Source organism: Heterodontus francisci, chromosome 28 (genome assembly GCF_036365525.1).
Source record: "Heterodontus francisci isolate sHetFra1 chromosome 28, sHetFra1.hap1, whole genome shotgun sequence".
In the NCBI taxonomy this organism is placed as follows: domain Eukaryota; kingdom Metazoa; phylum Chordata; class Chondrichthyes; order Heterodontiformes; family Heterodontidae; genus Heterodontus; species Heterodontus francisci.
The window spans coordinates 32,327,034-32,339,211 of NC_090398.1; the positions used below are offsets into that span (position 1 = coordinate 32,327,034).

Genomic DNA, 12,178 nt, shown 5'->3' on the forward strand with positions numbered 1-12,178 from the left:
ACACAACCTTCAGCCTGATCAGTTCAATCCTCCCCCGCCCTATTCTCTGGCACAGGGCTGAATCTGAATCGCACATCATCTCATTCAGATTGGATTGTCCTGATCCTTTAACCAGTCATTAAAATTACTTGCATATACAATCACTAAACTGCCCCCAAACTGTTTCGAAGACCCCACACTGAAACCATGTTCGGTAGCTGGAATCAAATCTTTATCCTGAATTTGGTTTCATTGTTCACCATAAATCCTCTATTATCAAACTATAAACGGGCAGAGTCCGCAAGGGACGAAGATTGTGGTTAGTTTATTGGGATCAAACTTCATAGAGAAGGGCAAAGTGAACAATCTGATTTAACATGGCATTTATTTGGAATTACCTTTCCTTTAGATCATGAGCTGTTTCTTGGAGCTGATTCTAATTTACCAATAATGCGATATAGAATCCGAGCTGTATTAAGCTCAGTATCAGGCATTTTACAAAGTTCTTCCGTCGCCTCTGCCTCCAGGCTCACTTCTTTGACCAGGAGTCCTCCCCCCGACCAGCAGACCCATTCACCTGCCTCCAGCATTCTCCCTCTACCTGGACCCCTCCCCCTGGCCTCTTACTCGCTCTTGATCGCTTCATTGAAAACTGTCGGCGAGACATTGGTCATCTCAATTTCTCTGCCCCCTTCACCCACTCACTCTAACCTGTCCCCCTCTGAACTTGAGGCACTCCGTTCTCTCAGGTCTAACCCCGACATAGTCATAAAACCTGGAGGTGGTGCTGTTGTCGTATGGCGTACCGACCTCTACCTTGCAGAAGCTCAATGCCAACTCACGGACACTTCTTCCTACCTCCCTCTGGACCATGACCCCACCACCGAACATCAAGCCACCGTCCAAAGGACTGTCACTGACCTCATCTCCTCTGGAGATCTTCCCTCTGCAGCTTCCAACCTCATAGTCCCACAACCCTGGACAGCCCACTTCTACCTCCTTCCCAAAATCCACAAATGGGACTGTCCCGGCAGACTCATTGTGTCAGCCTGCTCCTGCCCCACTGAACTTATTTCTTCCTATCTAGACTCTATCTTTTCTCCGCTGGTCCAGTCTCTTCCCACCTACATCCGTGACTCTTCTGATGCTCGACGTCATTTTGACAATTTCCAGTTTCCTGGTCCCAACCGCCTCCTCTTCACGATGGACGTCCAATCTCTCTACACCTCCATCCCCCACCAGGATGGTTTGAGGGCTCTCCGCTTCTTCCTGGAACAGAGGCCCAACCAGTCCCCATCCACCACCACCCTCCTCCGCCTGGCTGAACTTATTCTCACATTGAACAACTTCTCCTTCAACTCCACACACTTCCTGCAAGTAAAAGGTGTCGCTATGGGTACCCACATGGGTCCTAGTTATGCCTGTCTTTTTGTGGGATATGTCGAGCATTCTTTGTTCCAGTCCTACTCAGGCCCCCTCCCCCAACTCTTTGTCCGGTACATTGATGACTGTATTGGTGCCGTTTCCTGCTCCCGCCCCGAACTGGAAAACTTTATCAACTTTGCTTCCAATTTCCACCCTTCTCTCACCTTTACATGGTCCATCTCTGACACTTCCCTTCCCTTCCTCGACTTCTCTGTCTCCATCTCTGGGGATAGGTTGTCTACTAATATCCATTATAAGCCCACCGACTCCCACAGCTACCTCGACTACACTTCTTCACACCCTACCTCCTGTAAGGACTCCATTCCATTTTCCCAGTTTCTCGGTGTCCGACGCATCTGCTCTGATGATGCTACCTTCCATGACGGTGCTTCTGATTTGACCTCCTTTTACCTCAACCGAGGATTTCCCCCCACTGTGGTTGACAGGGCCCTCAACCGTATCCGGCCCATTCCCCGCACCTCTACCCTCACCACTTCCCCTCCCTCCCAGAACCGTGACAGGGTTCCCCTTGTCCTCACTTATCACTCCATCAGCCTCCATATCCAAAGGAACATCCTCCGCCATTTCCGCCACCTCCAGCGTGATGCCACTACCGGTCGCATCTTCCCCTCCCTTCCCCTGTCAGCATTCCGAAGGGATCGTTCCCTCCGCGACACCCTGGTCCACTCCTCCATTAACCCCACCACCTCGTCTCCATCCCATGGCACCTTCCCCTTCAATCGCAGGAGGTGCAATACCTGCCTATTTATCTCCTCTCTCCTCACTATCCCAGGCCCCAAATACTCCTTTCAGGTGAAGCAGCGATTTACTTGTACTTCTTTCAATGTAGTATACTGCATTCGCTGCTCACAGTGTGGTCTCCTCTACATTGGGGAAACCAAGCGCAGACTGGGTGACCGCTTTGCGGAACATCTCCGCTCAGTCCGCAAGCAGGACCCTGAGCTTCCGGTTGCTTGTCATTTCAACACTCCGCCCTGCTCTCATGCTCACACCTCTGTCCTGGGATTGCTGCAGTGTTCCAGTGAACATCAACGCAAGCTCGAGGAACAGCATCTCATCTACCGATTAGGCACACTACAGCCTGCCGGACTGAACATTGAGTTCAATAATTTCAGAGCATGACAGCCCCCCATTTTACTTTCATTTTTAGTTATTTTTCTTCTTTTTTTTTACTTTTTTACAATCTTTTTTTTTGCATTTATTTCATTTCATCTTAGTTTGTTCAGTTTGCTTACCCACTGTTTTTTTCAGGTTTACACTTGCTGCTGTTCAATATTCAGTGTACTAACAACTAATCTGCACGAATGCTTTGTCTTTCAACACACCATTAACATATTGTTTGCCTTTGCTCCGTGACCTTTTGGTCAGCTATGTGGCCTGGTCCAATCTGCACCTTCTCCTTTGTTATCTCTTGCCCCACCCCCACCTCACTTGCTTATAACCTGTGACTTTTCTAATATTTGTCAATTCCGAAGAAGGGTCACTGACCCGAAACGTTAACTCTGCTTCTCTTTCCACAGGTGCTGCCAGACCTGCTGAGTGGTTCCAGCATTTCTTGTTTTTATTTCAGATTTCCAGCATCCGCAGTATTTTGCTTTTATCCTTTGTATCATTGGCTGGCTAGTATTGCAAATTTACCTTTTCATTTCATTAAAGTAAAGATTTGGCAGTAGATTCAATTAATTGTGAGACTGAAAAACTGAAATGTTCATGAATTTCAGAATTATAATTTCCATTTAGTATTGCTGAAAATAGAGACATGTTGTTGAAGCTTTTCATCTTTTACTCATCAGGACAACAGGTTCAAAATCCTGGAACTCCCTTCCTAACAGCACTGTGGGTGTACCTACCCCAAATGGACTGTAGCGGTTCAAGAAGGCAGCTCATCACCACCTTCTCAAGGGCAATTAGGGATGTGCAATAAATGCTGGCCTGACCAGTGACGTCTACATCCCATGAATGAATAAAAAAAAATTCAAAATAATACCAATGCAAGGGAAAGAAGTAACTTTACACTGTCTGGCAAGACAGTGCTGATTGATTGGTAGAGGTGTTGCCACGGAGAATGCAGCAGTTTATGGTGACTGACAGTTAACTGATAAGCTTTGATTGAAATTTAAACCAGGCAGCTTGACTCTGATTGGTCAATACATTGCCCTGATGGATGAACCAGTGAATGGCTGTCGCTTATTTTGTTTAGCTGAAACAGGATCAATGTGTGTATGTCTGTAAAGAATAGGCCCCTGTGCATTGATATGCGTTTTTATCCAGTGCATGCAAATGTGCCACACTGCAAATCCGACTTCCAATCTTAAGTTCGTTGTCAGCATAATTCTTGGCACACTGAGCATTATTTAGCAAATGGTGTCTAATCACGGAATCACATCTAATGTGAGACACTTTGTTTTGAGTTTTGAATGCACGGGCTGGTTGGGTATGGCCTGTACCTTGCCCATTGTGAACAGTGGAAGGGACATGTTGTTTGATAAGATCTGCCAGTCTTTGCAACGTAAGACCTATATACCTAGCATCACACTGGCATTGAATTTCATATATCACATTACTCATTTGTGAGATAGGCAGGTGAAGATAGATGTTTCACATTGCTACTCTGCAGTAGTAACACGTGTGGTGTTCACCACTAACAGGATGCTGCCATCAAACCGAAAAGACATCCTGTTTCTCCTGATTTTACCTTCCCGCCTCACCTACAATAATCTTAATTCCCTTCATTTCATCTTGCATGGTTGCTGATTCTGCCCCTGTATCCGTTTGCTCCCCAGCTCTTTATTTGATTCCCTTTCCAAGTCGGATCACTATCCCTGCTCCCCTCTCCATCCTGCTGAATGTTGGATTTCCCATCCATTGCAAAGGATTCATCAAAGTTATTCAAAGTCTCTGCCAAATGTAGTTACTGGTTGGGAAAATGATACCTACAATACTGGGCGAGCAATTGGTTAATATTCCTCTTCAATATTACTTTAATTTTTGCTTACACATCTTTTTTTACTTATCACTCGACTCCTCCGTTTGGATCTATCTTCTCTGTCCTCCCGCCCTGTACAACATGGTCCTAATAATATTAAATGGCATTGAAATTACTAATCTTTTAACCATTGTAACAGTGACTGCAAGTCTCCCAGTTCTTTCTGTTTGTTGTTCCGAAGGGAAATCGGGTTCCTTTGCCTGAATAATTTCTGTATCATCAATGCAATTTTAATGCTCACCATGAAACCTGCTGCTGTTTATAATCTTTCCCACATAAACTGTCGTCTTCCAACTCAGTTCTTCAATTCCTTCAAGCCAAGGAACTAACCCTGATTCTGTGGATCCATGAACATGCTTATCCTGAAATAAATGGAGCAACAGCCCGTGAGTTTAAAAGAGAAGTGCAAACTGCCAAGTAAGTAATCCTCTTTTAACTCTTTGAGAGATTGTCACCCTCACAGAGTCACTGTCCCGCCAATTCAGTTCACTGTACTTGATATTAAGATGACACTGAAATGGTGGAACACAGTGAATACTCTGGGTTGTGAATACATTCCACCAGTAGCAGCTGAAGAGCTGAACATCATAACAAGCTGTCCGAGCAAAGCAATTCCAAAGCATCTGACACTGACATATTGGACAATATAAAACATTAACCGGCTGTATCTTATCCACAAAGTCTAAACATATCACCCTATCAGCCATCTCACAATGATCAGCAAAGTGATAGATGAACTCATCAATAGTGCCTTTAAATGTCAGTATTGACCCAACAATAAACTGGTTGTGGGTGTTCAGTTCATATTGCACCTGAAATCTTCAGACTTATTCACAAATGCAAGAGTTAAATTCCAGAGAAATGGTGATTGCAATTCCCCCTTAACAAGGCAGCATTTGACTCACTTTGGGAATGAAGAACCCGAACATCCTGAACTCTATATGGATTAAAGAGTGCCCCCACCTGCAATCCCGTAACCACCCACCTCTCCACTCCCACTACCCCATACCCCCTCCCCCAAACTCAGGGCTGGAAACTTTGAATTTCGGTGATAGGGGTTATGTTGAAGAATCCTGGACTCTAACTTTATCGTCATTACCATTTCATACAGTAGAAATCAATGCAGGAGTTCCTCAGGGTAGTGTCCTGGGCCCAACCATCTTCAGCTGCTTCATCAATGACCTTCCTTCAATCATAAGGTCAGAAGTGGGGATGTTCGCTGATGATTGCACAATGTTCAGCACCATTCGTGACTCCTCAGATACTGAAACAGTCTGTGTAGAAATGCAGCAAGACTTGGACAATATCCAGGCTTGGGCTGATAAGTGGCAAGTAACATTCGCGCCACACAAGTGCCAGGCAATGACCATCTCCAACAAGAGAGAATCTAACCATCTCCCCTTGACATTCAACAGCATTACCATCGCTGAAACCCCCACTATCAACATCCTAGGGGCTACCATTGACCAGAAACTGAACTGGAGTAGCCATATAAATACCATGGGTACAAGAGCAGGTCAGAGACTAGGAATCCTGAGACGAGTAACTCACCTCCTGACTCCCCAAAGCCTGTCCACCATCAACAAGGCACAGGTCAGGAGTGTGATGGAATACTCTCCACTTGCCTGGATGGGTGCAGCTCCAACAACACTCAAGAAGCTCGACACCATCCAGGACAAAGCAGCCCGCTTGATTGGCACCCCATCTTCAAACATTCACTCCCTCCACCACCGACGCACAGTGGCAGCAGTGTGTACCATCTACAAGATGCACTGCAGCAATGCACCAAGGCTCCTTAGACAGCACCTTCCAAACCCGTGAACTCGACCAACTAGAAGGACAAGGGCAGCACGTACATGGGAACACCACCACCTACAAGTTCCCCTCCAAGTCACACACCATCCTGACTTGGAACTATATCGGCGTTCCTTCACTGTCGCTGGGTCAAAATCCTGGAACTTACTTCCTAACAGCACTGTGGGTGTACCTACCCCAAATGGACTGCAGCGGTTCAAGAAGGCAGCTCACCACCACCTTCTCAAGGGCAATTAGGGATGGGCAATAAATGCTGGCCTGGCCAGCGACGTCCACATCCCGTGAATGAATTAAAATGAAATACATTTAAACGTTATTTACAACAGTACAATGTTAGCTGGCGAGATTATATTTTGAAGTTTTTTTTATTAAACAGTGCTGCTTCCAGTAAGTTAATTTCTGAATAAAACAATTCTTTCTAACTCGATCTATTATGGATATTACAACTAATCAATAACTTTGATCAACTATGCAGAGAAAAGACGACGAGTCCATTCGGGTACATATAATTGTGTTCAGTAAATTCAGGGTCCTTACCTTGTGCTGTGTCTCTTGATTGCAGTTCCAGACTGTCTGGTGGGTTCGAGTTGTGTGTTCTGCATGCACCCTGGTTAGAGATTAATTCCACATTTCAGTCATAAAGATGACCTTCAGACTTTTCATTACAATACAACATGCCCTGTTGTTTGGAGCAAGGAGAATCTGAATGCCACACGGTCTCATTCAAATTCGAACTGAATCACTGATCTTTTATCTAATGTCATGGATTCTGTGTATGGTAACAATGTCTAAATACCACCTCATCTGTGAGTGTGGTGGGAGAAGATTCGATCAAGGTTTTCACAAGGGAATTAGATTGTTACCTGAACAGGAAGAATGTGCGGTGTTACAGGGAGAAGGCACGGGGGTGATATTAGGTGAATTGTTCATTCAGCGAGCTGGTGGCGACATGTTGGGCCGAATGGCCTCCTTCAGCGCTGTAACGATTCCGTGGTTCAGAAGACCCCACAGAAATAGGGTGTTTCCGATTTCATTGTTCACCACAAAGCCTGCTTATTATCGGACTATAAAAAGACACAGATAGCAAGGAATAAAGATCACGATTCTTAGAATCAAACACCAGAATAAAATGCACAGCCAACCAATCATTGTAATTTATTAACAAAAGATCAATGATTATAAAATTCAGCAGACAGTCTTCAGTTCATTGATCAACCTTGATCAGAATGTTCACCCCCATGAGTATTATACTCCAAGTCTCACTTACTGGAACTGAATCAGCAAATGTGTGTCATAAATAAGTGAAACAACTGTAACATTGACTAATTCCCTATTATTGGTCTGACTGTAAATTTATACTTTAATTTCATTTTTTAAAATTCTGACATGATTCAATTCATTGCGTTTCAAGGAATTTGAAAATTAATTTCTTGCTTAAAATTATATTTCTCCTGACTCCCCCATGTCTAATTCCCTTTCCTCTGTCTCCGTGTTACTCCTTGCAGGTTTGTCTACCTATTATGGTCCTAACTTCTGAAGTTTTCATTCCTCCCTCACCTCCTACAATCCTAATTCTCCCATAGAACCAGAGAAAAGTTAAGGCACAGAGAAAGTCCATTAAGCCCATCGTGTCTGCACTGGCTGAAAAAAATCTAGTTTCCCAATCTAATTCCACCTTCCAGCACCTGCTCCGTAGTCTTGCTGGTTGCAGCACTTCATGTGTAGGTCCAGGTACCTTTCAAATGAGTTGGGAGTTTCTGCCTCCACCACTGATCAGGGCAGTGAATTCCAGATACCCACCCCCCTCTGGGTGAAAATGTTTATCATCAAGTCAACTCTAATCCTTCGACCAATCATCTGAAATCTGTGCCCCCTGGTAATTGACGTCTCCACTAAGAGAAGCAGGTCCTTCGTGATAAATCTGTCTAGGCCCCTCATAATTTTGTACACTTCAATTAAGTCATCCCTCAGCCTCCTCTGTTCTGAGGAAAACAACCCTCCCTATCCAATCTTTCCTGTTAGCTGCAACTTTCAAGCCCGGGCAACATTCTTGTAAATATCCTCTGTATTCTCTCTCGAGCAATTATGTCCTTTCTGTAATGTAGTGACCAGAACTGTACACAATACTCCAACTGTGGCCTAACCAGTGTTTTATACAGTTCCAGCATTACATCCCTGCTTTTGTATTCTATACCTCGGCCAATAAAGGAAAGCATTTCATATGCCTTCTTCACCAATCTATCTCCCTGTCCTTCCACCTTCAGGGGCCTGCAGACATGCACTCCAAGGTCTCTCACTTCTTCTACCTCTCACGATATCCTCCTGTTTATTGTGTATTTTCTTGCTTTGTTTGTCTTCCCCAAATGCATTACCTCACACTTCTCCAGATTAAATTCCATTTGCCACCTTTCCGCCCACTCAACCAAACCATTGATATCATTCTGGAGTCTACAGCTATCCTCTTCACTATCAATTACATGATCAATTTTTGTGTCACCTGTGAATTTCCCAATCATGCCTCCCACATATCAGTCCAAATCATTAATATATACCAGAAACAGCAAGGGGCCAACACTGACCCTTGTGGAACGCCACTGGAAACTGCCTTCCATTCCAAAAACATCCATCGACCATTACCCTTTGTGTCCTGTCACTGAGCCAATTTCAGAAACGATTCTCAGTGTCACATTGTAATGGTTGACCTGGATAAAGTTCCACACGCCTGTTCACTGCCTTTGTGCCAAGTTCCACTGGCTCCCAGTCCACCAGTAAATTGGTTTGAAGATTTTTGCCTGCATATTACAAACCCTTCTTGCCTGATTCCCTCCCTCTTTCATTAATCCCTTCCAGTCATACACCACTGTACATACTCTCCGCTCTTCCGGATGTTCCTGTGGAACAAAATTATTCCTCATTCACCACAATCTCTGCTCCAAACTCAGCAAATATTAGTCAAGAAACTATAGCTGGGACATCTGGAGCTCTTTGGAGCATAGGGACAACAGTAGAGTCATAGAATCATCGAGTTATCCAGCACAGAAACAGGCCCTTCGGCCCATCGTAACCGTGCAACCATGAAGCCTATCTATTCTAATCCCATTTTCCAGCACTTGGCCCATAGCGTTATATGCCATGACATTTCAAGTGCTCATCTAAATACTTCTTAAATGTTGTGAGGGTTCCTGCCTCTACCACCTCTTCAGGCAATGTGTTCCACATTCCAACCACACTCTGGGTGAATTTTTTTCCCTCAAATCCCCTCTAAACCTCCTGCCCCTGACCTTAAATCTACAGTCCCTGGTTATTGACCTCTCCGGTAAGGGGAAAAGGTTTCTTCCTATTTACCGTATCAATGCCCCTCATAATTTTGTATACCTCCATAAGGTCCCCCCTCAGCGTTCTATGCTCTAAGGAAAATAACCCTCGCCGATCCAGTCTCTCTTCATATCTGAAATACTCCAGCCCAGGCAACATCCTGGTGAATCTCCTCTGTACCCTCTCCAGTGCAATCACATCCTTAATATAATGTGGCGACCAGAACTGTACACAGTACTCCAGCTGTGGCCTAACTAGAGTTTTATACAGATCCATCATAACCTCCCTGCTCTTATATTCTATGCCTTGGCTAATAACGACAAGTATCCCATATGCCTTCCTAACCACCTTATCTACCTGTGCTGCTGCCTTCAGTGATCTATGGACACTTACACCAAGTTCCTTCTGACCTTCTGTACTTCCGAGGGTTCTACCATCCATTGTATATTCCCTTGCCTTGTTAGTCCTCCCAAAATGCATCACCTCGCACTTCTCAGGATTAAATTCCATTTGCCACTGCTCTGTCCATCTTACCAGCCCATCTATATCGTCCTGTAATCTAAGGCTTTCCTCCTCACTATTTACGACACCACCAATTTTCATATCATCTGCAAACTTACTGATCATACCTCCTATATTCATGTCTAAATCATTAATGTACACTACAAACAGCAAGGGTCCCAGCACTGATCCCTGCGATACACCACTGGTCACAGGTTTCCAACTGCAAAAACAACCTGCGACCATCACCCTCTGCCTCCTGCCACTAAGCCAATTTTGGATCCAATTTTCCAAATTGCCCTGGATCCCATGGGCTCTTACCTTCTTAACCAATCTCCCATGAGGGACCTTATCAAAAGCCTTATTGAAGTCCATATAGACGACATCAACTGCTTTACCCTCATCTGAGCACCTAGTCACCTCCTTGAAAAATTCATTCCGGTTAGTTAGACATGATCTCCCTGTGGCAAAGCCATGCTGACTATCCTTGATTAATCCCGGCCTCTCCAAGTGGAGGTTAATCCTGTCCCTCAGTGTTTTTTCCAATAGTGTCCCTACCACGGATGTTAGACTCACTAGCCTGTAATTACCTGGTTTATCCCTGCTACTCTTCTTGAATAATGGTACACCATTTGCAGTCCTCCAGTCCTCTGGCACGTCTCCTGTGGCCACAGAGGATTTGAAAATTTGTGTCCGAGCCCCTGCAATCTCCTCTCTTTCCACACATAGCAGCCTTGGATACATTTAATCTGGGCCTGGGGATTTATCCAATTTTAAGCCCGCTAAAACCGCTAATACTCCTCCCTTCCAATGCTAATTTGTTCAGGTATATCACAATCCCCCTCACTGATCTCTACACCTACAGTAGGTCATTCAGGCCTTAGAGCCGTTTCTGCCATTCAATTTGATCATGGCTGATCACTCTATATAACTGCCTTTGCCCAATAATCACAGAATCACAGAATTGTTAGGGCACAGCAGGAGACCATTCAACCAATAATGTTTGCACTGGCTCTCTGAGTGAACAATTCACTTAGTGCCATTCCCCCGCCTTCTCCCCATAACCCTGTGTATTCCTCCTTTTCAGATAACTATATAATTCCCTATTGAATGTCTTGATTGAACCTGCCTCCACCGCACTCTCTGGCAGTGCATTTCAGATCATAACCACTCGCTGCATGAAAACATTTTCCCTCGTGTCACCATTGTTTATTTTTGCCACCTGCCTTATGTCTGTGCCCTCTCATTCTTGATTCTTTCAGGAGGGGGAACAGTTTTTCCCCATCTACTCTGTCCAGAAGACTCATAATTCTGAATATTTCTATCAAATCTCCTTTCGGCCCTCTGTTCTCCAAAGAAAACAGTCCCACCTTCTCCAATCTCTCTTCGTAGGAAGAAAGTAAAGCTGGTAGCAGGAGGCAGAAAAGTAGCAAGTGACATTCAAAGGCAGGAAAAACAAAGGTGAGCATCAACTTGGCTTAAAATGCAGAATAATGTCAAGAAGCACACAGCATTTGCAACAAGGTAGAGAATTTAAAGGGAACTGAATATTCAGGGATGTTCAACATGTAGGAAGGAAAGTCAAAAAGGATACAGAGGTGGTATTGCACTGAAAATAAGGGATGGATTCAGTACATTAGTCAGGGAGGATCTCAGATCAGAAGAACTAAATGTGGAATCTGTTTGGGTGGAGCGAAGAAACAGCAAGACATTGATAGGAGTTGTTTATCGGCCACCAAACAGTAGTGGTAGTGTGGGACATGGTACTAATCAGGAGATTAAAGAAGCATGTGGCATAGTAATATAGTAATCATGGGTAACTTCAATCTGCATATGAAACATAATGAGCGCTACTGCTGTGGAGGATGAGTTTCTGGAGTGTATTAAGGATAGTTTTCTAGAGCAGTATGTTGAGGAACCGACAAGAGGACAGGCTATTTTAGATCTGGTTTTATGTAATGAGACAAGGATAATTGATAATCTTGTTGTAAGAGAACCTTTAGGGATGAGTGACCATAATATGATAGAATTTTACATTATGTTTGAAAGTTATGTAGTTTAATACGAAGCCAGGGTGTTTAATTTGAACAGAGGAAATTATGAAAGTACGAGGGCAAATTGACTGAGGTGGATTGG

General features: G+C 44.3%; 1 protein-coding gene across 5 annotated transcripts in view; it reads right to left on the minus strand.

The window, feature by feature from the left end:
- LOC137385173 (NACHT, LRR and PYD domains-containing protein 3-like) overlaps positions 1–7,241 on the minus strand; it is a 72,220-nt gene extending 64,979 nt beyond the window's left edge. For 4 of the 5 annotated variants that reach the window (XM_068060152.1, XM_068060151.1, XM_068060153.1 and 1 more), the window contains exons 1-2: positions 7,090–7,241; positions 6,764–6,833 (exon numbers count right to left, since the gene is read on the minus strand). The gene's annotated coding sequence lies outside the window, so the exon portion shown is untranslated. Of the gene's footprint in view, positions 1–4,652; positions 4,774–6,763; positions 6,834–7,089 lie in introns of all 5 variants that reach the window. The other variant, XM_068060150.1, reaches the window with a different exon arrangement.
- Between the last annotated feature and the right edge of the window lie 4,937 nt (positions 7,242–12,178).